Raw genomic sequence first — 17,930 nt, 5'->3', positions numbered from 1 at the left:
CAACGCCGGCGCCCGCCTGACAAGTTGGCCCACGCAATTACCGCAGCTTCATAATGCCTGCCCGCGCTAATCGAATTAGTTCGCTAACTGGGCGCCGAGCGGCGCTGCGCGCAAACGCTCCCCGCTGTCTACTTCCCGCCAGCCGCCCGCCATGTTACTTCCACAGTAATGCCACGCCAGCCTGCTGCCGTGAGCTACAGCTCCACACATCACATCCAGTATCTTGTCTATTACTGTCGTGCAGTATTACCGTATTTACCTGACTATAAGATGTTGTTTGCTTCAAATTCATCATTCGGAACAGGAAATTCCACCCGCTAACGATCCAACAGAACGACTGCAGTAGACAAACTACTAACAGTCGAACAAGAGAACTAAACCCCTCCATTATCGCTCATGCCTACAAAATCTCGTTCCGACCTATCATCTCCCAAGCCAGTTTTTCCTTGATATCCGCTCCACCAAATGTCCATCACTCCTTTTAGATCCTTCAATGCTATGCAACCCGCATTACCTTTCGCGCTTCTTTTCCTCACACCACAACGATTTCTTGCCACCTCGTCAAATTCGTACCTCTCTTCACTCGTAATGAACACTTCCTAATGTCGGACAGAGTCCTCAGACTCTAACAACCCCATTCTTCCGCACTAGTTTGTAATCCCGGTACACTGTCGCGTCTCTACGACACATTCTACCAACACTGCAGCTAGACACATCGCATATCATTTCCCAACGAAACTTTAACTTCCTCGTCTTCCAGACAATGAAATCTGCCTCGATATTTATCCATCTGATCAATTCCAAGTTTTCCTTTACTACCCGTCTCCATTTATTGCCGTGTGTCAAACTCTCTCCATGTGTCCTTTTGCATTTACTCCTGTTACTATAACCATGACTGCACTCCAATCTCCTAATCACTTTCTGTTTCCTACCATCCATCCCATCACAATAATATAGGGACAAAGATATATCACCAACGATACCTCATAGTTTGTTGTTGTTGCGATTTTTAGTCTGAAGTCTGATATGATGCAGCTCTCAATGTTACTCTATTCTGTTCGAGCCCCTTCGTCTCCGAATAACTATTGCTATCTACATCTTTCTGAATCTGCTTACTATATTCATCTCTTAGTATACCTCTACGATTTTTCCCCCAAGTACTAAATTGGTGATTCCTTCATGTCTCAAAATGTTTCCTACCAACAGAACCCTTTGGTCAGGGACACTGGACCTGTAAGCTTCCTTTACACCACGAATAAATAGCGAATGATAAACTATGCTGACACCATGAATATGCCGAAATGAAAGATGTCGTATCAACTGAAAAATACCGCACCGCAATGGTAAATGAAATGTCACGCTGCACCGAATATTTCTGAGAAGAACCGAGAAAGGCCAAGAAAGGCTACGCCTAGGCTAGCACACGTGCAGCACATGGAGCTCGCGTGCATTTTGACTGACCTTGCTGTGGAGTGTAGTAGGACGTGTTATAATCAGTTACGTACGGTAAAAGTACTAAGTTGTGTGCTTTGTCTATAGCGTTTGTCGTCATACAGTTAGGTTCGTATTGTGCATCCGTAGTCTCCCTTTTACACTGGATTGCGCCAAGTTGGCATGAGGTTTTAAGATCTTTAGGTGCCTGTGTAATGTGCCTGTGTGACTACCACAGACCCTTGGGTCTCTTTCCATCATCTTCAGGGCGCAGCATTTCCTCACCAGCCCATCTTGTACATGTCTAAATCATGCTAAATATTTGCGCATTTCTTCCTGAATCGGCGTAACACTAAAGCGTTTCTTAATGTTATCAGCGCTAACGTTACCCGGTGCATTCACACCAGCTGTGTATCTGAAAATTATTGTTTCCATAACGATGGGTAAATCTTCGTCTCCTTTGAAGCAGGGCCACACTGAGATCCAAAGACTATGTCATAGTGCGTATAAAGTTGCGAGGTGCCGGGGCTAGCAGTGTTTTTAACACTAAATTCTTCTAGAATCTACATATGTAAATGATGCTCTAAGCCCCCCCTATTCTAACTCCGACTTTTGCTGTTGCACAAGGATAAAAAAAATACGCGAGCTGACTCTAATCAACCCTGCCAGTGGAGTAGAAGAGAGTTTGGCACCTGCAATAATTTAAGTTGATAAATAAGTTAAATAAACGAAGGTTTCATTAACATAGTGAGGAATGATAGGGTTGCTCTACCGATTAACAGAATGAAAGTTCTGTCCAAAATAACAATATGACTTATTAAGACTAAACACAAAATAATAAACAAAAACACATGAAACATTTACAATACATCAAATTGGCTCAAATTGGATACTCAAACAAACGCTGTGAATGTGAAGTTGTCCCTAAACTAGATTGTGAGGATTATGACGAAGTGGTATGTGGAGCCAATTCCTTGCAACTCAAATCTTAAGAGAAAACACATAGCCAACCCAACATTAATTGCTACTACCCAAGACAGAACAAAGTTAGAAAAAGACGAACAGGCGCGCTCTGCTGAGCTCTGATTATCACCTACGAAAATCCCTATCTGCCGGTGCTGCGGACATACCTTACCAATCTGTCTTCTTAACTGCAAGAACACGATTTGGCGTACCGGAGGCGATGGCTGGTTGCTTCGACATCCTCGACCGAAAGGCGAGAGCCGACTACCTAGAGCACCCGTACAGGCCGTGGTTAAACGTTCCAATCAGCAACTCGAAAACCGGCGGAAAATTCCACTCTATTGCCGGAGCACTACCATTCCACCAATGGAGATTCTTGGCGCCAGTTTCTGCGATGATTTTGCTATGTCACGGAGCTATGCCCTGAGCAAGCCAATTACAGTTACTATTTTGCAGAAAGCGCGGGAATTTTCCCGCCACAACTGCCTGGGTACACAAGTCATTCCCACGCCTCACTGGTAGCACGCCAGAAAGTGTTTTCGCTAAGTTTCTGCGAAGTAACGGAACCTCTAGCCCAGCCGCTACTTCAGACCCCTCCGGGCGTGTCTTTTGACAATGTCAGCGTCTGCAAAGCATTCACTCGACTTCCTCACACCCGTCGGCTTAACCCTTTCCAGATCAGCAGATCCCGCCTGTCACCGGACCACCCGGGTGACGAGAGACGCTGCGTGGGAAGTTCGCATGTGAAGGAATAGCGACTTTTCACTGCATGCAATTAGAGAGAAAAATCGTAAGATAGAAATATGAGAGGGGCTCATGCCACCTCTCAAAGTTATTACTTCGTTTGTAGCCATTTAGCACTTATTTATCTGTAATCACAGACACGATCACAGCCGATCAGTTGTATCTGATACTTAAGTATGTTATAATTCCACTGTGCGTTTCGATCTTTCGGACACCTTCAGGTACAGCTCACAAGTCACTGTAAACACATATTTGCTAGAGAATGTGACCTGCAGTGCAAAAACTAATACAGCAACAAAATTTTAGTATTAGCACCAGCCCTGCAGCCATGATTTAACTAGTATACTATGTATGATGTCATGGAGCAAAGAATCCGCTCTAGTTAAGTTGTTAAATTTTCGGGAAGCAGCGAATGAGTTGTGTGGGAAGCGACAACGAGGCTATCTTCCTATTCGCGACTGGAAACATGAGAATACAGTATCTAATTGTAAGCCGACGATGGCGACAAGGTGAGCTAAAACTCAGGATGTAATTTCAGTAGGCCTACAATAAATTAACGGAGAATGAAACTGACAGTTAGAAAACTGACATTAGCATTTCGTGATGGGAAGTAATAGTGAAGTACTAATCAGAATTTTATCTCAGCAAATATTTTCTGTCTGACCACCAAGAATCAGGATAGCGAAATAGCGGCTTGATCCGTGTACATAGTCGACGTTGATGTAGTAGGTGCCACATTACACTATGTGATCAAAAGTATCCGGATACCTGGCTGAAAATGACTTACAAGTTTGTTGCGCTCTCCATTACTAAAGCTGGAATTCAGTATGGTGTTGCCCATGACAGCTTCCGCTCTCGCAGGCATATGTTCAATCAGCTGCTGGAAGGTTTCTTGGGGAATGGCAGCCACGGAGTGCTGCACTGAGGAGAGATATCGGTGTCGGTTGTGAGGCCTGACACGAAGTTGGCTTTCAGGACAGGACTCTGTGCAGGCCAGTCCATTACAGGGATGTTGTCGTGAAACCACTCCGCCACAGGCCTTGCATTACGAACAGGCGCTCGATCGTGTTGAAAGATGCAATCGCCATCCCCGAATTGCTCTTCAACAGTGGGAAGCAATAATGTGCTTAATGTAGAGCTGTGCTGTGATAATGCCACGCAAAACAACAACGGGCGCAAGCCCCCTTCATGAAAAATACAACATAATACCACCGCCTCCGAATTTTTCAATTGGCACTACTCACGCTGGCAGATGACATTCACCGGGCATTTGCCATACCCACACCCTGCCACCGGATGGCCAAGTTGTGTACCGTGATTCGTCACTTCACACAACATTTTTCCACTTTTCGGTCGTCCAATGTTTATGTTCCTTATACCAAACGAGGCGTGGTTTGGCATTTACCGTCGTGATGTGTGGCTTATGAGCAACCTCTCGGCCATGAAATCCAAGTTGTCTCACCTCCAGCCTAACTGTGATAGTACTTGCAGTGGATCCTGATGCAGTTTGGAATTCCCGTGTGATGGTCTGGATAGATGTCTGCCTATTACACATTACGACCGTCTTCAACTGTCTGTAGTCTTTGTCGGTCAACAGCCGGGGTCGGCCTGCACGCTTTTGTGTTGTACTTGTCCCTTCACGTTTCGACTTCATTGTCATATCGTAAGCAGCGCACCTAGGAATGTTTAGGAGTGTGGAAATCTTGCTTACGGACGTATGACACAACTGACACCCAATCACCTGACCACGTTCGATGTCTAATGACTACTGAGGTCGCTGATATGGAGTACCTGGCAGTAGGTGGCAGCACAGTGCACCTAATATGAAAAACGTATGTTTTGGTGGTGTCCGGATACTTTTGATCACATAGTGTATTTCTTATTGCAACTTGAGGTGAACGTCCCTTGACGCACAGAACAGGTTGGGCGAAGTAATAACCACTTGTCTTCATTGTACGACTCTAGCTTTCGACATCCCCACTAATTCGCCGTAACCGGAAGTTACAATCATTGCGTCATTCAAGTTTTCCATCATCTTAGGAAGTGCAATCTTTTGTCATAAGGAGACGACCGTCGTTACAATGCTTCTTAAAATATTTTACTATATTGTAATAGCAGTTTCAGCTGTAGATCTGAAGAAATGGTTAAAGCTAGTAAATAATGTGATTCTGTCTGGAAATTAAAAGTATTTAACAAATAAATCTGACACATTATCGAAGAGTTGATATCATAACGAATAAGGTAATCAATCAGTTTGAGTCATGACCAGTTGCCTAGTTGGAATGGTGATATTATATGCAACCATTTTCAAAAACCGTTCGAGACGGGATTAATAACAAATAGATAAAAGTTAAGATGTTGGTTTTAATGCTTCAGGTGTTCCACATAATCTTCCCCCCACTTGAGTACAACGCACAGAACTTTCATACTACCATGTGAAACTGTCCAAAAAGTCCTTCCTTCGGATGTTGCTCAAGTCACACGTTACATTGGCTTGAATGTCGGTTAGGTCGTCAAAGCGTTGACCCTTCATATGAATTTATGCATTTTGTGTTTTGCAGTAGGTCTGTACTGGTAACACCAAGTTTCGTCACTCTGGATGATTTTTTCCAGAAAGGAATTATCCGTGTTTTGGATTTCAATGAGGTTGCTGCAGGCGTCCATGCGTCGTTTTCTTTTCTTTTTTATTCAGGAATCAAGGGGTGCGGGAAAAACTTTCCACACACTTGTCTCTTCTTCCAAACATTTTGGAGTACGTCTTTAAGACCTGATTTAGTAATTTTCCACTGCGGTTTGTGATACAACAACGTTGACACACTACGGCCGACCGTCCGCTACTTAACGCTTCTGACTGGTTCAATGCATATCTCTTGTTTACGTTTGTTACTTCAAGCTATCACCGCAATTACTGCCCTGACGTCGCTTACACTCCAGGAATAACTTCAGTCTCGGAACTTTTCGGACGGATGGTGTATATCCAGAATCACTTGCACCTGTCGGTTTATTTGTTAAATTTAAGCTTCACTACACTTTTTGCTCTTTCGCTCAACTACAAGTAGATCTGCAGGCTATAGAAAACCAACATTTAATATAAAAACTACACTTTATTTCTAGTGACAGTTTTAAACTAGCCTATTACTGCTGTTTATAGGTCAGTGTTGGCACTGCAATATTGTTTCAATAACAAATATGCGTGTAATTTAAGTCGTCACTACTCCTGAAGACGGTAAAAGCTCGTAATGTCTAGTGCAACTGTAATTGGATAAAATTTAACTTAATAAATAAACTACCAGAAAACGGTATTAGTCGTATAAATGAAGAATTCATCATCTTAAGAAGTCGTCAGCTCCAAGCTATTTTTTGTTTCTTGCTTAGATGTTTTCCCCGGCATAAAATATCAAGAGGTCGAGCTAGGTACATCTAATAGGTGTAGAGGATATCTCAGTGCAGTGTATAGTTCAGCAATTCAGACAAGATGGTATGGAGGAGCACTATCGGGATTTAGGGAGAATTTCACCCACACACTCTCGAAGATATCAAGGACACACAAACCCAGGAACTAACGTATTATATGCATGATAACTCGCGCACCAAAGTGACAATAGAACGAGGTACGAAAGAATGGAAAAGAAACTGAAAATGTCACATGTGAACAGTTTAGTTCAGGAAAGGTTAAATCACCAGAGGGGCAGTTCTGCCGTTGCTGTTGGTAGTGGTAGCAACACTTAAGAAAAATCAAGACACGTTCGTAGGGTATGACTGCCTATAAAGGCGTTCAGCACTGCAAAGTGGTGCAAGATTATTGAAATCAAAGTAATTGGTACAAACGATAATACGTGTAATGTACAACATACACATAAAAGAAGATGGAAAAATGTGAACCGACGACAAAGAGAGAACAGCTCGCATTAAAAAGTGCGTAAAAGCAGGATGCAGCTTTTCTACTCAGCTATTTAAAGGAATGAAGGAAATATAAAAAGATTCAGGAATGGGATTAAAAAAGTGGGCGAAAAGATAAGATTCGCTGATGACATTTCCGTCCTTAGTGAAAGTGAGGGAAAACTATAGGCACTGTTGAATGGAATGAACAGTTTGCTTAGTTCAGAATATGGATTGGAAGAAAACGACAGAATCTAAAGTAAAGAGGCGTAACAGAAATGTGTGGCAGATATACGATATCCACAAATATATCAAAACTGCAGACGACGTATTATACGAATTGAAGTAATTCTACTATCTCGAACGTAAAGAAACGGATGATGAGCAAAACAAGCAGGCTAGTACAGACACACAAAGTAAACCTTGCCGAAACAAGTATATTAGTATTGCACAAATTTCTTAGAATGTAGTTCCGGAGCACAGCAATGTTTGAATCATGGACCACTGGGAAATCCCAATCTCCACAGGATCGGAAAGGAAAAGAATATGTTTAAGACACTAACTAGAAAAGGCGACAAGGTGATAAAGGAGTATCTTGCGTTGTACTAGAGGGAGCCGTAAGGGGCAAAAATTGCCAAGGAGGAATTGACTGGAATATAATGCAATAGATAACGGGAGACGCTGTATGTAGGTGCTAATGTGATATTAAGAAATAAAGTGAGATTAAGATATTGAGAAAGGAGAGAAATTCGTGGCACTCCGCTTCAAATCAGTTAGAAGATTGATAAAAGGGGAAGAAGAAGAAGAAGAAGAAGAAGAAGAAGAAGAAGAAGAAGAAGGGGAATTTGAACCATAAAAGCTAGAAAATCTTTAATGAGTTCAGGGTTCAGGGTGCTTTTCTACAATGAAGGAATTATCCAGATCGCACTTTATTTACTAGACCATAAATTATGAGTTTCAGTAGAATTTCATTATCAGGTTTAAGAAGAAAGACATAATAAAAATAAAATATGTTTTATGGACATCAATGTTAACTGAAATTATTTGAGGTCTGCGACTGTATTATAAATTTATGAAATAAATTTTGCTGTTTCTGTAAGTTTTTGTTAATATTAATTATTAGCACGACGAGTTTCAGCAGCGCGCTGCCATCGTCAGGTGGATTGCACTTACATGTACATTAACATAAAGTAAGATGAGGGCTATTTTCTCGGTGTGCCAGTGAGGTCACGTACCGAAACAGCAGTTAAGAGTGTCTGGAATGGCCGGCCAGAGTGGCCGAATGGTTCTAGGCGCTTCAGTCTGGAACCGCACGACTGCTACGGTCGCAGGTTCGAATCCTGCCTCGGGCTTGGATGTGTGTGATGTCCTTAGTTTAGTTAGGTTGAAGTAGTTCTAAGTCTAGGGGACTGATGACCTCAGATGTTAAGTCCCATAGTACTCAGAGCCATTTGAACCATTTGTCTGGAATGATGAAATCATCTGAATGTAATTCTTGACAAGTTTATTACTGTGCTGTGTATGCCAGACAAATAAATTTGCAGCAAATAATTCTCATTTTAGATCAGATAAATGTAAATGTAACTGCAATGCAACTGATGACGGCAGCTTGCTGCCGAAACACTTCGTACTAACAAATATTAGTAAAAAGAAGCAATTGAAATTATTTGATAATCAAAATGTATCATCAAATTCTGTCAGAAATTGCATAACCTACAAGCGCTGTTCGATGGTACATTTTGTACTGATATTACTTCCTGCTTGAATCAAATGATGGCTGACTGCTAAATTACGCAGTCTGTAGTTGATGACGATAAATAGTGTGGTCTACGCAGTTCTTTCATCGTAGAAATGGAAATTACCAGTAAATGCCCCATCGTCCAGTATCTCTGCTCGCAAAACGAAATGCGTCACTAAGGTTTAAAACTGCGGTATCGGCCTCGTAACCTCAAGTGCACTAACACAGCCTCATTTTTTGTTTTTTGTTTTTTCCTGTAGTTTTTCTCCATCCTGCTCCCAGTCTGGGATGATTTCATTTCCGGTGGCACGACCTCTGCACACTGAAGTCATGCCTCCCTCGGCTACTTGCGAGGATGGGGGGGTGGGGGAAGTAGCATTTTTCTTTCTCCATTCATCAGTCCCGGGAAATCAACCGGTTCTGAAAAAAGTCACGAAGGCCATACCACTACTAGGCGGTCTTGCACCATTGAGTCGTAATTCGAAATGTCCACTGTCAGCGAGACCGGGATGGCGCGTGACTTGAGTTTTATTTTGGGCCCGGTATCGCGCGCCCGGCCCTTTAAGCCGGCACAAGTGCTCGCCGGTCAAACACACTCATCTGTCGATTTAATGGAATAGCCTGATAACAGGCGATAAGTGGCTGGTGTGAAATGATAAGTGCGTCAGCGCTAGAGCAGCAACAAGCGCTCTCGTGCTGCGTCCGTTTACACGCGCGCCCTCCGTGTCCGGACCATCCGGCACGGTCCGTCCATTTCCGCAACTACAACGCAATCACTAACCAAAGATAAAATTACAGGCGTCCTATAGATTACCAGCGCTTCACACGGCAGACGTAAAATGATAGTGCGTATTGAAACGTCAAAGTGACACGATGACAATTACGTTATATTTTATACAGCACTGTATTTGTTCTTTTTTATATGACAGAATCCTTTTATTACAACCTAATTAAGGTTTCGAGTAACATTTTACAGTATCTTAATAGCCAAACTGAAGTACTTTAGCCGACGTTAATTGTGGTGTCACCGCCAGACACCACACTTGCTGGGTGGTAGCCTTTAAATCGGCCGCGATCCGTTAGTGTACGTCGAACCCGCGTGTCGCCACTATCAGTGATTGCAGACCGAGCGCCGCCACACGGCAGGTCTAGTCTAGAGAGGCTCCCTAGCACTCGCCCCAGTTATACAGCCGACTTTGCTAGCAATGGTTCACTGACTACATACGCTCTCATTTGCAGAGACGACAGTTTAGCATAGCCTTCAGCTACGTCATTTGCTACGACCTAGCAAGGCGCCATATTCAGTTACTACGAATGTATTCTGAACAGATAATATTGTGAATCATGTACCGTCAAGAGCGACGCTCATCATTAATGGATTAAAGTTAAGTATCAAACTAATTACGACTGCTTTCTGAATTCTAATTCTTTGTCATGTTCCAGACCTCACGTCAGTGTAGTTCTTCCCTCCTCACGCCAGCCTGCGTGAGCTCAAACGCGTGCATTTCGGCGTCTACTAGTAACACGGTGTTGGCTCTTCTGTCAACACAACATTAATAGTCAAACTAAAGCATTTTAAACGATGGTTTCATTATTTACTTTACTATTTTTAACAACGCTGTTGGCAAGCGGGGTGCACTCAGCCCTTGTGAGACAAACTGAGGAGCTACTTGATTGACAAGTAGCGGCTCCGGTCTCGTAAACCGACATACGGCCGGGAGAACGGTGTACTGACCACTTGCCCCTCCATACCCGCATCCAGTGGCGCCTGTGGGATGAGGATGACACGGCGGCCGGTCGGTGCCGTTGGGCCTTCATGGCCTGTTCGGACGGTGCTTAGTTTAGTTTAGTATTTTTAACATATTTTATTCCTATATAAGGTTATAATCCTTTCAATCTATACATCAAAGAAACAATGACAGAAATAACAGGCTCAGGTATGGGATTAACATTAAGGGTGAAAGAATATCAACGATTACTTCGCTGATGACGTGGTGGCTAGAAAGAACTGCAGAACGTACTGAATGATGTGAATAGTCGACTGAGAACAGAATGTGGATTAAGAATAACGCGAAAACAGAGGAAAGTAAGGAGGATTAGCCGGGGTGGCCGAGCGGTTCTAGGCGCTACAGTCTGGAACCGTGCGACCGCTACAGTCGCAGGTTCGAATCCTGCCTCGGGCATGGATGTGTGTGATGTCCTTAGGTTAGTTAGGTTTAAGCAGTTCTAAGTTCTAGGGGACTGATGACCTCAGAAGTTAAGTCCCATAGTGCTCAGAGCCATTTGAACCATTTGAAGGAGGATTAGCAGAAAGTGAGATCAGTGATAAAGTTAGAATCAAAACTGAGGACTACGAAGCGAAGGTTTTCTGCTACATTGGATGAAAAATTACACGTGATGAACGAAGCAAGGTGCACAAAAAAGCATCCTAGCACAGGTAAAAAAGGAATTCCGGGCTAAAATAAGCCTACGAAAATTTAACACCGGTATTAATTTTCGGTAGAAATCTCCGAGATTACGTATCGAACTCAGTAGGGCCTGTTATATGGAAGTGAATCACGGACAAGTGTCGATAAGGAAGAGAATCGAAGTCTATGAGATGTGGTGCTATATATATAAGAATACTAAAATTAGACTGACTGATAAGATAAGAAATGATAGTGTTCTCAGCAGAATCGGCGAGGATCGAAGTTTACAGAAAACTTTTTCCAGAAGAAGGGACAGAATCATACACCTGTGTTAAGGAAATAAGTAATAACTTCCATGGTACTCGGCTTCCCCTATCGGAGGTTCGAGTCCTCCCTCGGGCATGGGTGTGTGTGTTGTCCTTAGCGTAAGTTAGTTTAAGTTAGATGAGGTAGTGTGTAAGCTTAGGGACCGATGACCTACGCAGTTTGGTTCCATAAGATCTTACCAGACATTTTGTCCCATGGTACCTGAGGGAGCTGAAGAGGGTAAAAAAATAGGGGAAGACAGGGACTGGAATATAATCGTGGATACAATTAGGAATGTGCATTAGTGGCTCGATTATAAGCAATAAATTCCTGTTATTTAATGCACTGACTATAAATAGAACAATAATAGCAAACTTTAAAATCTGTAAGACAGGTATAAACATGTTGTTTCTTCACAAGCGCATCCATGTTGTAACTTACGTCTGTCAGTTATTAATTGCAGTAAATAAAAATCAACCTCTACCAGAATGTTCTTTGTTTATAATACTAGCAGTACTGGAGAAGTGGAGAATTAATCCTTCCTCTTCAGACACTTCGGGCCCATTACACAGTTCACAGGCTACACAAAATGCCTTTTTGCTTGTTGTTAAAGTTTTATATTTCCGTTTTCCTTACATCTCCGTTCGCTTTGCCCTCGCGTGGGATGTTTCATTGCTTCGGCGACATACGGTAAACAACTGCTAGAAGCGGAGCAATTTTTTCCTATAATATTTCACAAAAATTCTCTATTATTCCAGCCTCGAACAGCAAGGGGAAAATCGAGCACATATATCTTTCGTGCGAGCTCTGATTTCTCTGGTTTTATTATGATGATCGTTCCCCCTACGTAGGTCGACGTCAACAAAATATTTTCACACTCCGAGGAGAAAGTAGGGGATTGAAATTTCGTGAGAAGATGCGGCTGCAACGACCAACGTCTTTATTTCAATGATATCTACCCTAAATCATGTATCATGTCCGTGACACTTTCTCCCCTATTTCTCGATAATACAAAACGTGCCGCCCTTCTTTGACATTTCTCGATGTAGTCCGTTAATCCTACCTGGTAAGGATCCCACACCGCACAGCAGTACTTCAAAAACGAACGGACAAGCGAATTGCAGGCACTCTCTTTAGTAGGTCTGTTGTATCTTATAAGTGTTCTGTCAGTAAGTCACCGTCTTTGGTTCACCTTCCCCACAACATTTTCATTCAAATGAAAGATTACTTCATCAGACATCACAAGACACATAAAAAATTGCAACTGATAAGGATGAAATGTTAATTCTGCTTAATAATCCTCCACAAAGATGTGCGATGGATTTTTAATGTTCTGGAAAGGTGACGGACAGTTCGCTGAGGGCTTCGTCGGATATTTTCCAGCGCCTAACTGTCAGTTCAGGTATGCTTCACACTGGTTACAGAACCCGTCTCACGCCATTGTTTTATCCACCTCGATATTGTCCCTCTACACGGACACAGGAGTGGTTGCCTCTTCAACGTCACACTGCGCGATGGAGAGCCGTACAGCTTTGCACACTAAACTGAATGTCATTCTCTGTGCGTCCGGTCAGATGCAGTTCATGGACCAACCATATTCACATGTTAGCAGGATGACCAATTCAAACTGTACTATGTCCACTGACCAATATGTACAGCGTTGTTGATGCAATCTTAATCATTATCAAAACATCCTTCAAATTATTTACGTTAAGCAAGGAATTTAAAAAAAAGAGATCAAAATAACAGTATACATTTTGTATCCACAAGAATATAATTTTATGCGAGTTCTTCATATGTTTTCTGCAATTATAAATTTTTTACTTTTCCTGTACCAGGACAAAAATGCATGAGTGCACTGCACGAGTAGTGTATAAGATCGTTGGCTCTGTGTTTAATATAATCTGTGGTGCACTTGGTCGCTAGTCAGTTGTGTGGCGTTGTGGCGTTCTTATTACAGGCATAGTAGCGAGCAGTTGAGTTTTAAGAAGAAGATCTGATATTTGTGAATCCGGATGAAATTATCTGGAATACTTTATTGTGGAGATGAAAACTTGTTTTCAAAAATGTTTTCTTGACTTTATGGATGCAGAAGATATTTGGTGAAATATTTGAAGGTAACCAATGCATGCGCAAGAATGAAATGATTGCTTGTTACAGCTATTAATCGAAGGAAATCTTTGTCCCTCACATAACAAATAATGTTCATGATTAGTTTTAATTTGATCTCTCTGTTTTCATTATGTCACAAATAACGCAATTGGTTGCAGTGTCTGTAATGTTTGTAATGAGAGAATTTCGTAATTGTTAGAGTCATCTTACGTTCTACAGTCGTTTTTTACAACAGAGCTAAGTTTTTCAAGAATGATTTTCTTTATAGTAAAACCCTTCACCATCATTCTTAGTAACGTTTTAAATATTTTGTCGTGTGTGCTTTGCACCTTAATCCACACGCAGCCACAGATTGTATCTGAGGAGCAAGTGGTGAGTAGATCAATTTTCTTTATCTGCAGCATTTGCTGATTTCAATTTCCTTTCGAGAACGTCAGTACACCAGACACAAGGCAGGATGCTGAGCGTGAGGCGAGTTACTTTTCTGTCAGGGAGGATGTGACTTTGCATTCTTGTGAGCAAACAGTACTTTGTCAGAATCTTCAGGTGGTGTGCTAAGTAAGCAGATTAATTTACAGTGAACAGTGAAGGTAATCTTAGTTATTTTATTCCGAGTTGATAGTATTTTATTTTGTAGCTATTTCAAGTCAGACACTGCACTTCATGTTACGTAATGTTCATAACATACCTCACTATTGAGTTTCAGTTAAACAGTTTTCAGTGAGAACACAAATAGCTCTTTTGGGATTTAATTAGATTCATATTCATTATTTTAGATTCAGTATTTCAATAAGATTAATGTTTTGTTTCACGACTCTGTTCACAAGCGCAATACAGAGCCAACTAGTAGTCAGTATTGAACAGCAGATGCATACGGTATCTTAAGGACGTGTTACACGAGGAGAAAGTTTTCCAAAAAAGAATATTGAGTATTTTATATATAGATAAATTCATAGGAAGCTTACACTTAAATTCATTTTAACTTCTTGTAGAATATTTTCTTTATATATTGATATACTGTTTGAACTTGGTTTAGATGTTAATTTGAGAAATCAAGCAGCAGAAATGCAAAGGAAGGAAGGAATATTTAGAGTTTAACGACCCATCGTCAACGAGGTCATCAGACATGAAGCAACAAGTCGGCCTGACGAGGGATGACAAGGAAATAGGTGCTGCCCTTTCCGAAGGAACCATCCTGACATTTGTCCTGGAGTGATTTGTAGAAATCAAGGAAAATCTAAATGTGGGTGGCCAAACGAGGATTCAAACAATCGTTCTCCTCAGTGCGAGTCCTTTGTGCTAACCACTGCACTGCCTCGCGTCGGTAGCAAAAATGCAACAATTTCCACAGGATAAACATTATCCTAAAATAAAAATTTCTCGTACATGAAGATAAGATGTGATACTAATGTTAATGATATGATTGATTTGTTTAGTTTTGTTGTAGATGACTCGTTCAAATTTTTATTCGCTTAACTATTCAGGCCCAGGTCACGACAGTTTTACTTCCATCAATATTTCAGGGCTCCTACCTTCGAAATTGCACAAAAATTTCTTTCCTACCAGCAAGGCTCTAGATCTGAGACTCGGTCCGGCGTACAGATTTAGCCTGCCAGTAGCTTTCACAACAGCGTAAATATCGCTACAGAGTGGAAGAACCTTTTGCAAAGTTAAGGATTTTAAGAATTTTTAAGAGAAAGAAGCAAGCAAGCTAAGAACGTCCTTGACCGTGGAACAATGGAAAGTGACGAATGAAAGAATAAAAGTATGAGCATATTCCGAAGAAAAAATAACAAATACAGAAACAAACAAAAATTTCGATCTGTACTTGTAAGGGTCGAAGGCAATGAAACGGAAGCAGTAGTTGAGAAGGCACTGAGACAGAGTTGTAGCCTGTCTCCGATGTTATTCATTCTGTATATTAAGTAAGCTTTGTAAGAAACCAAGGAAAAATTTGGGAAGACAATCACAGTGCAGAGGAAGAAATAAAAACGATGAGTGTTGCTGATGACAGGCTCTGTCAGAGATTTGGAGAGCAGTTGCACGGAATGGACAGTGTCTTCAATAGAGATTATAAGATGAACATCACAAAAGTAAAATAAACGTAACGACAAGTAGTCGAATTAAATCAGGCGATGCTAAGGGAATAACATTAGGAAATAAGTCACTAAAGCGGTACATGAGTTATGCTATTTGAGTAGAAAAATTATTGACGATGACAGAAATAGAGAAAATTGGAGACTGGCAAGAAAAACGTTTATTAAAAGTAAAGAGACTTGTTAACACATAATATTAATGCTAATGTTAGAAGTCTTTCTGTAGATATTTGTCTTCAGCGCAGCCTTATGCGGGAGTGAAACGTTAACGACAAGCATTTCAGACAAGTAGAAAATAGAAGCTTTTGAAATATGGCGCTAAAGAATAATTCTGATGATTACCTGTGTAGATCTAGTAGCTAATTAGGAGGTACTTAGCCAAACTTGAGAAAAAGGAAATTTATGCACAACATGATTAAAATAAGGGCTCTGTTTATAGAACACATCAAGAAGTCGTCAGTTTGGTAATGCAGGGAAGTGTGTGTGCGGGAGGGGGGGGGGGGGGAAGGGGAGGGTGAGGGAGGGAAGGGAGGGAGGGGGAGGAAAATTGTAGAGGGAGACCAAAGTTTCAACACGGCAAGCAGGTTCAAACTGATGTACGTTGCAGTAATTACGCACACACGAAGAGACTTGTGCAATGTAAACTTGCCTGGAGAGCTGCATCACACCAGTTTCGGACTGAAGACCACAACAACATCACAAATAATTGCTGAAAATCTGAAAGTGATACATGGATGACTGGATTCGGGAAAAAAGGTTAGAAAGAGCAGTTCGTACTGATATATATCGTTTATGGTTCCTACACGTTTAAGCAGAGGAAGTAGGCGCGTAATTTTGGAAAGAACCTCGTGTGATGTAGCTGCAGAAAACTTGGGACACTTGTTGGAAATACGACGGAGGTTTGCAAAGCCTACCCTAGCCGACCGGCAGCGGCCCACGGTGTTGTGTGACAGCGGAGCAGCAGAAATACTAAGTCTGCCCGTCAGATAAGCCGACTCCATTAACAGAGGGTCGATTTCCCGTCTAGATTGCCGGCCGGTTATTGTTCATTCATAACCGGCGCGGGGGAGGTCTTGTTTTATATAAGCCTCCCCCTCCGGCGAGGGGAGGATTCTGTGGCTAATTTTACTGCCGCGCCAACCCCACCCCCGCCAGATGTCCCTAGCGCCGCCAGGAAATTACTTGGGGCGGCTTTTAAAAATCTTCACAGTCTATGCGTCGCAAGTTTCTTTTGGGAGTTTGCTCAAGCGGCTCGGTATCGCTCAACCTACGGTATACCTTTGATCCCACTATGGCGTTCCTTAATTAATATACGTCTAGCGGCGTAGCTATGCAGGAGCGTTTCACCAAAGGAATTTCAGTCTCAAGAGAGCAGTGGGTATGTTTATTCCTTAGGGCACTATAATGGGACCACTGCATATTGAGAGCTACTTATATACAGGGTTATTACAAATGATTGAAGCGATTTCACAGCTCTACAATAACTTTATTATTTGAGATTTTTCACAATGTTTTGCACACACATACAAAAACTCAAAAAGTTTTTTAGGCATTCACAAATGTTCGATATGTGCCCCTTTAGTGATTCGGCAGACATCAAGCCGATAATCAAGTTCCTCCCACACTCGGCGCAGCATGTCCCCATCAATGAGTTCGAAAGCATCGTTGATGCGAGCTCGCAGTTCTGGCACGTTTCTTGGTAGAGGAGGTTTAAACACTGAATCTTTCACATAACCCCACATAAAGAAATCGCATGGGGTTAAGTCGGGAGAGCGTGGAGGCCATGACGTGAATTGCTGATCATGATCTCCACCACGACCGATCCATCGGTTTTCCAATCTCCTGTTTAAGAAATGCCGAACATCATGATGGAAGTGCGGTGGAGCACCATCCTGTTGAAAGATGAAGTCGGCGCTGTCGGTCTCCAGTTGTGGCATGAGCCAATTTTCCAGCATGTCCAGATACACGCGTCCTGTAACGTTTTTTTCGCAGAAGAAAAAGGGGCCGTAAACTTTAAACCGTGAGATTGCACAAAACACGTTAACTTTTGGTGAATTGCGAATTTGCTGCACGAATGCGTGAGGATTCTCTACCGCCCAGATTCGCACATTGTGTCTGTTCACTTCACCATTAAGAAAAAATGTTGCTTCATCACTGAAAACAAGTTTCGCACTGAACGCATCCTCTTCCATGAGCTGTTGCAACCGCGCCGAAAATTCAAAGCGTTTGACTTTGTCATCGGGTGTCAGGGCT

The 17,930-nt window shown here is 42.1% G+C and overlaps 1 protein-coding gene across 1 annotated transcript in view; it reads right to left on the bottom strand.

The window, feature by feature from the left end:
• Positions 1–17,930, bottom strand: part of LOC126456534 (homeobox protein unc-4-like) — a 124,305-nt gene that overhangs the window by 71,228 nt on the left and 35,147 nt on the right. The gene's annotated exons all lie outside the window — the stretch shown is intronic.

The sequence above is a fragment of the Schistocerca serialis genome, chromosome 2 (genome assembly GCF_023864345.2).
Source record: "Schistocerca serialis cubense isolate TAMUIC-IGC-003099 chromosome 2, iqSchSeri2.2, whole genome shotgun sequence".
In the NCBI taxonomy this organism is placed as follows: Eukaryota; Metazoa; Arthropoda; class Insecta; order Orthoptera; family Acrididae; genus Schistocerca; species Schistocerca serialis.
Note: the sequence above shows the minus strand (reverse complement) of the source record. Positions and strands in the feature narration are given on the sequence as shown.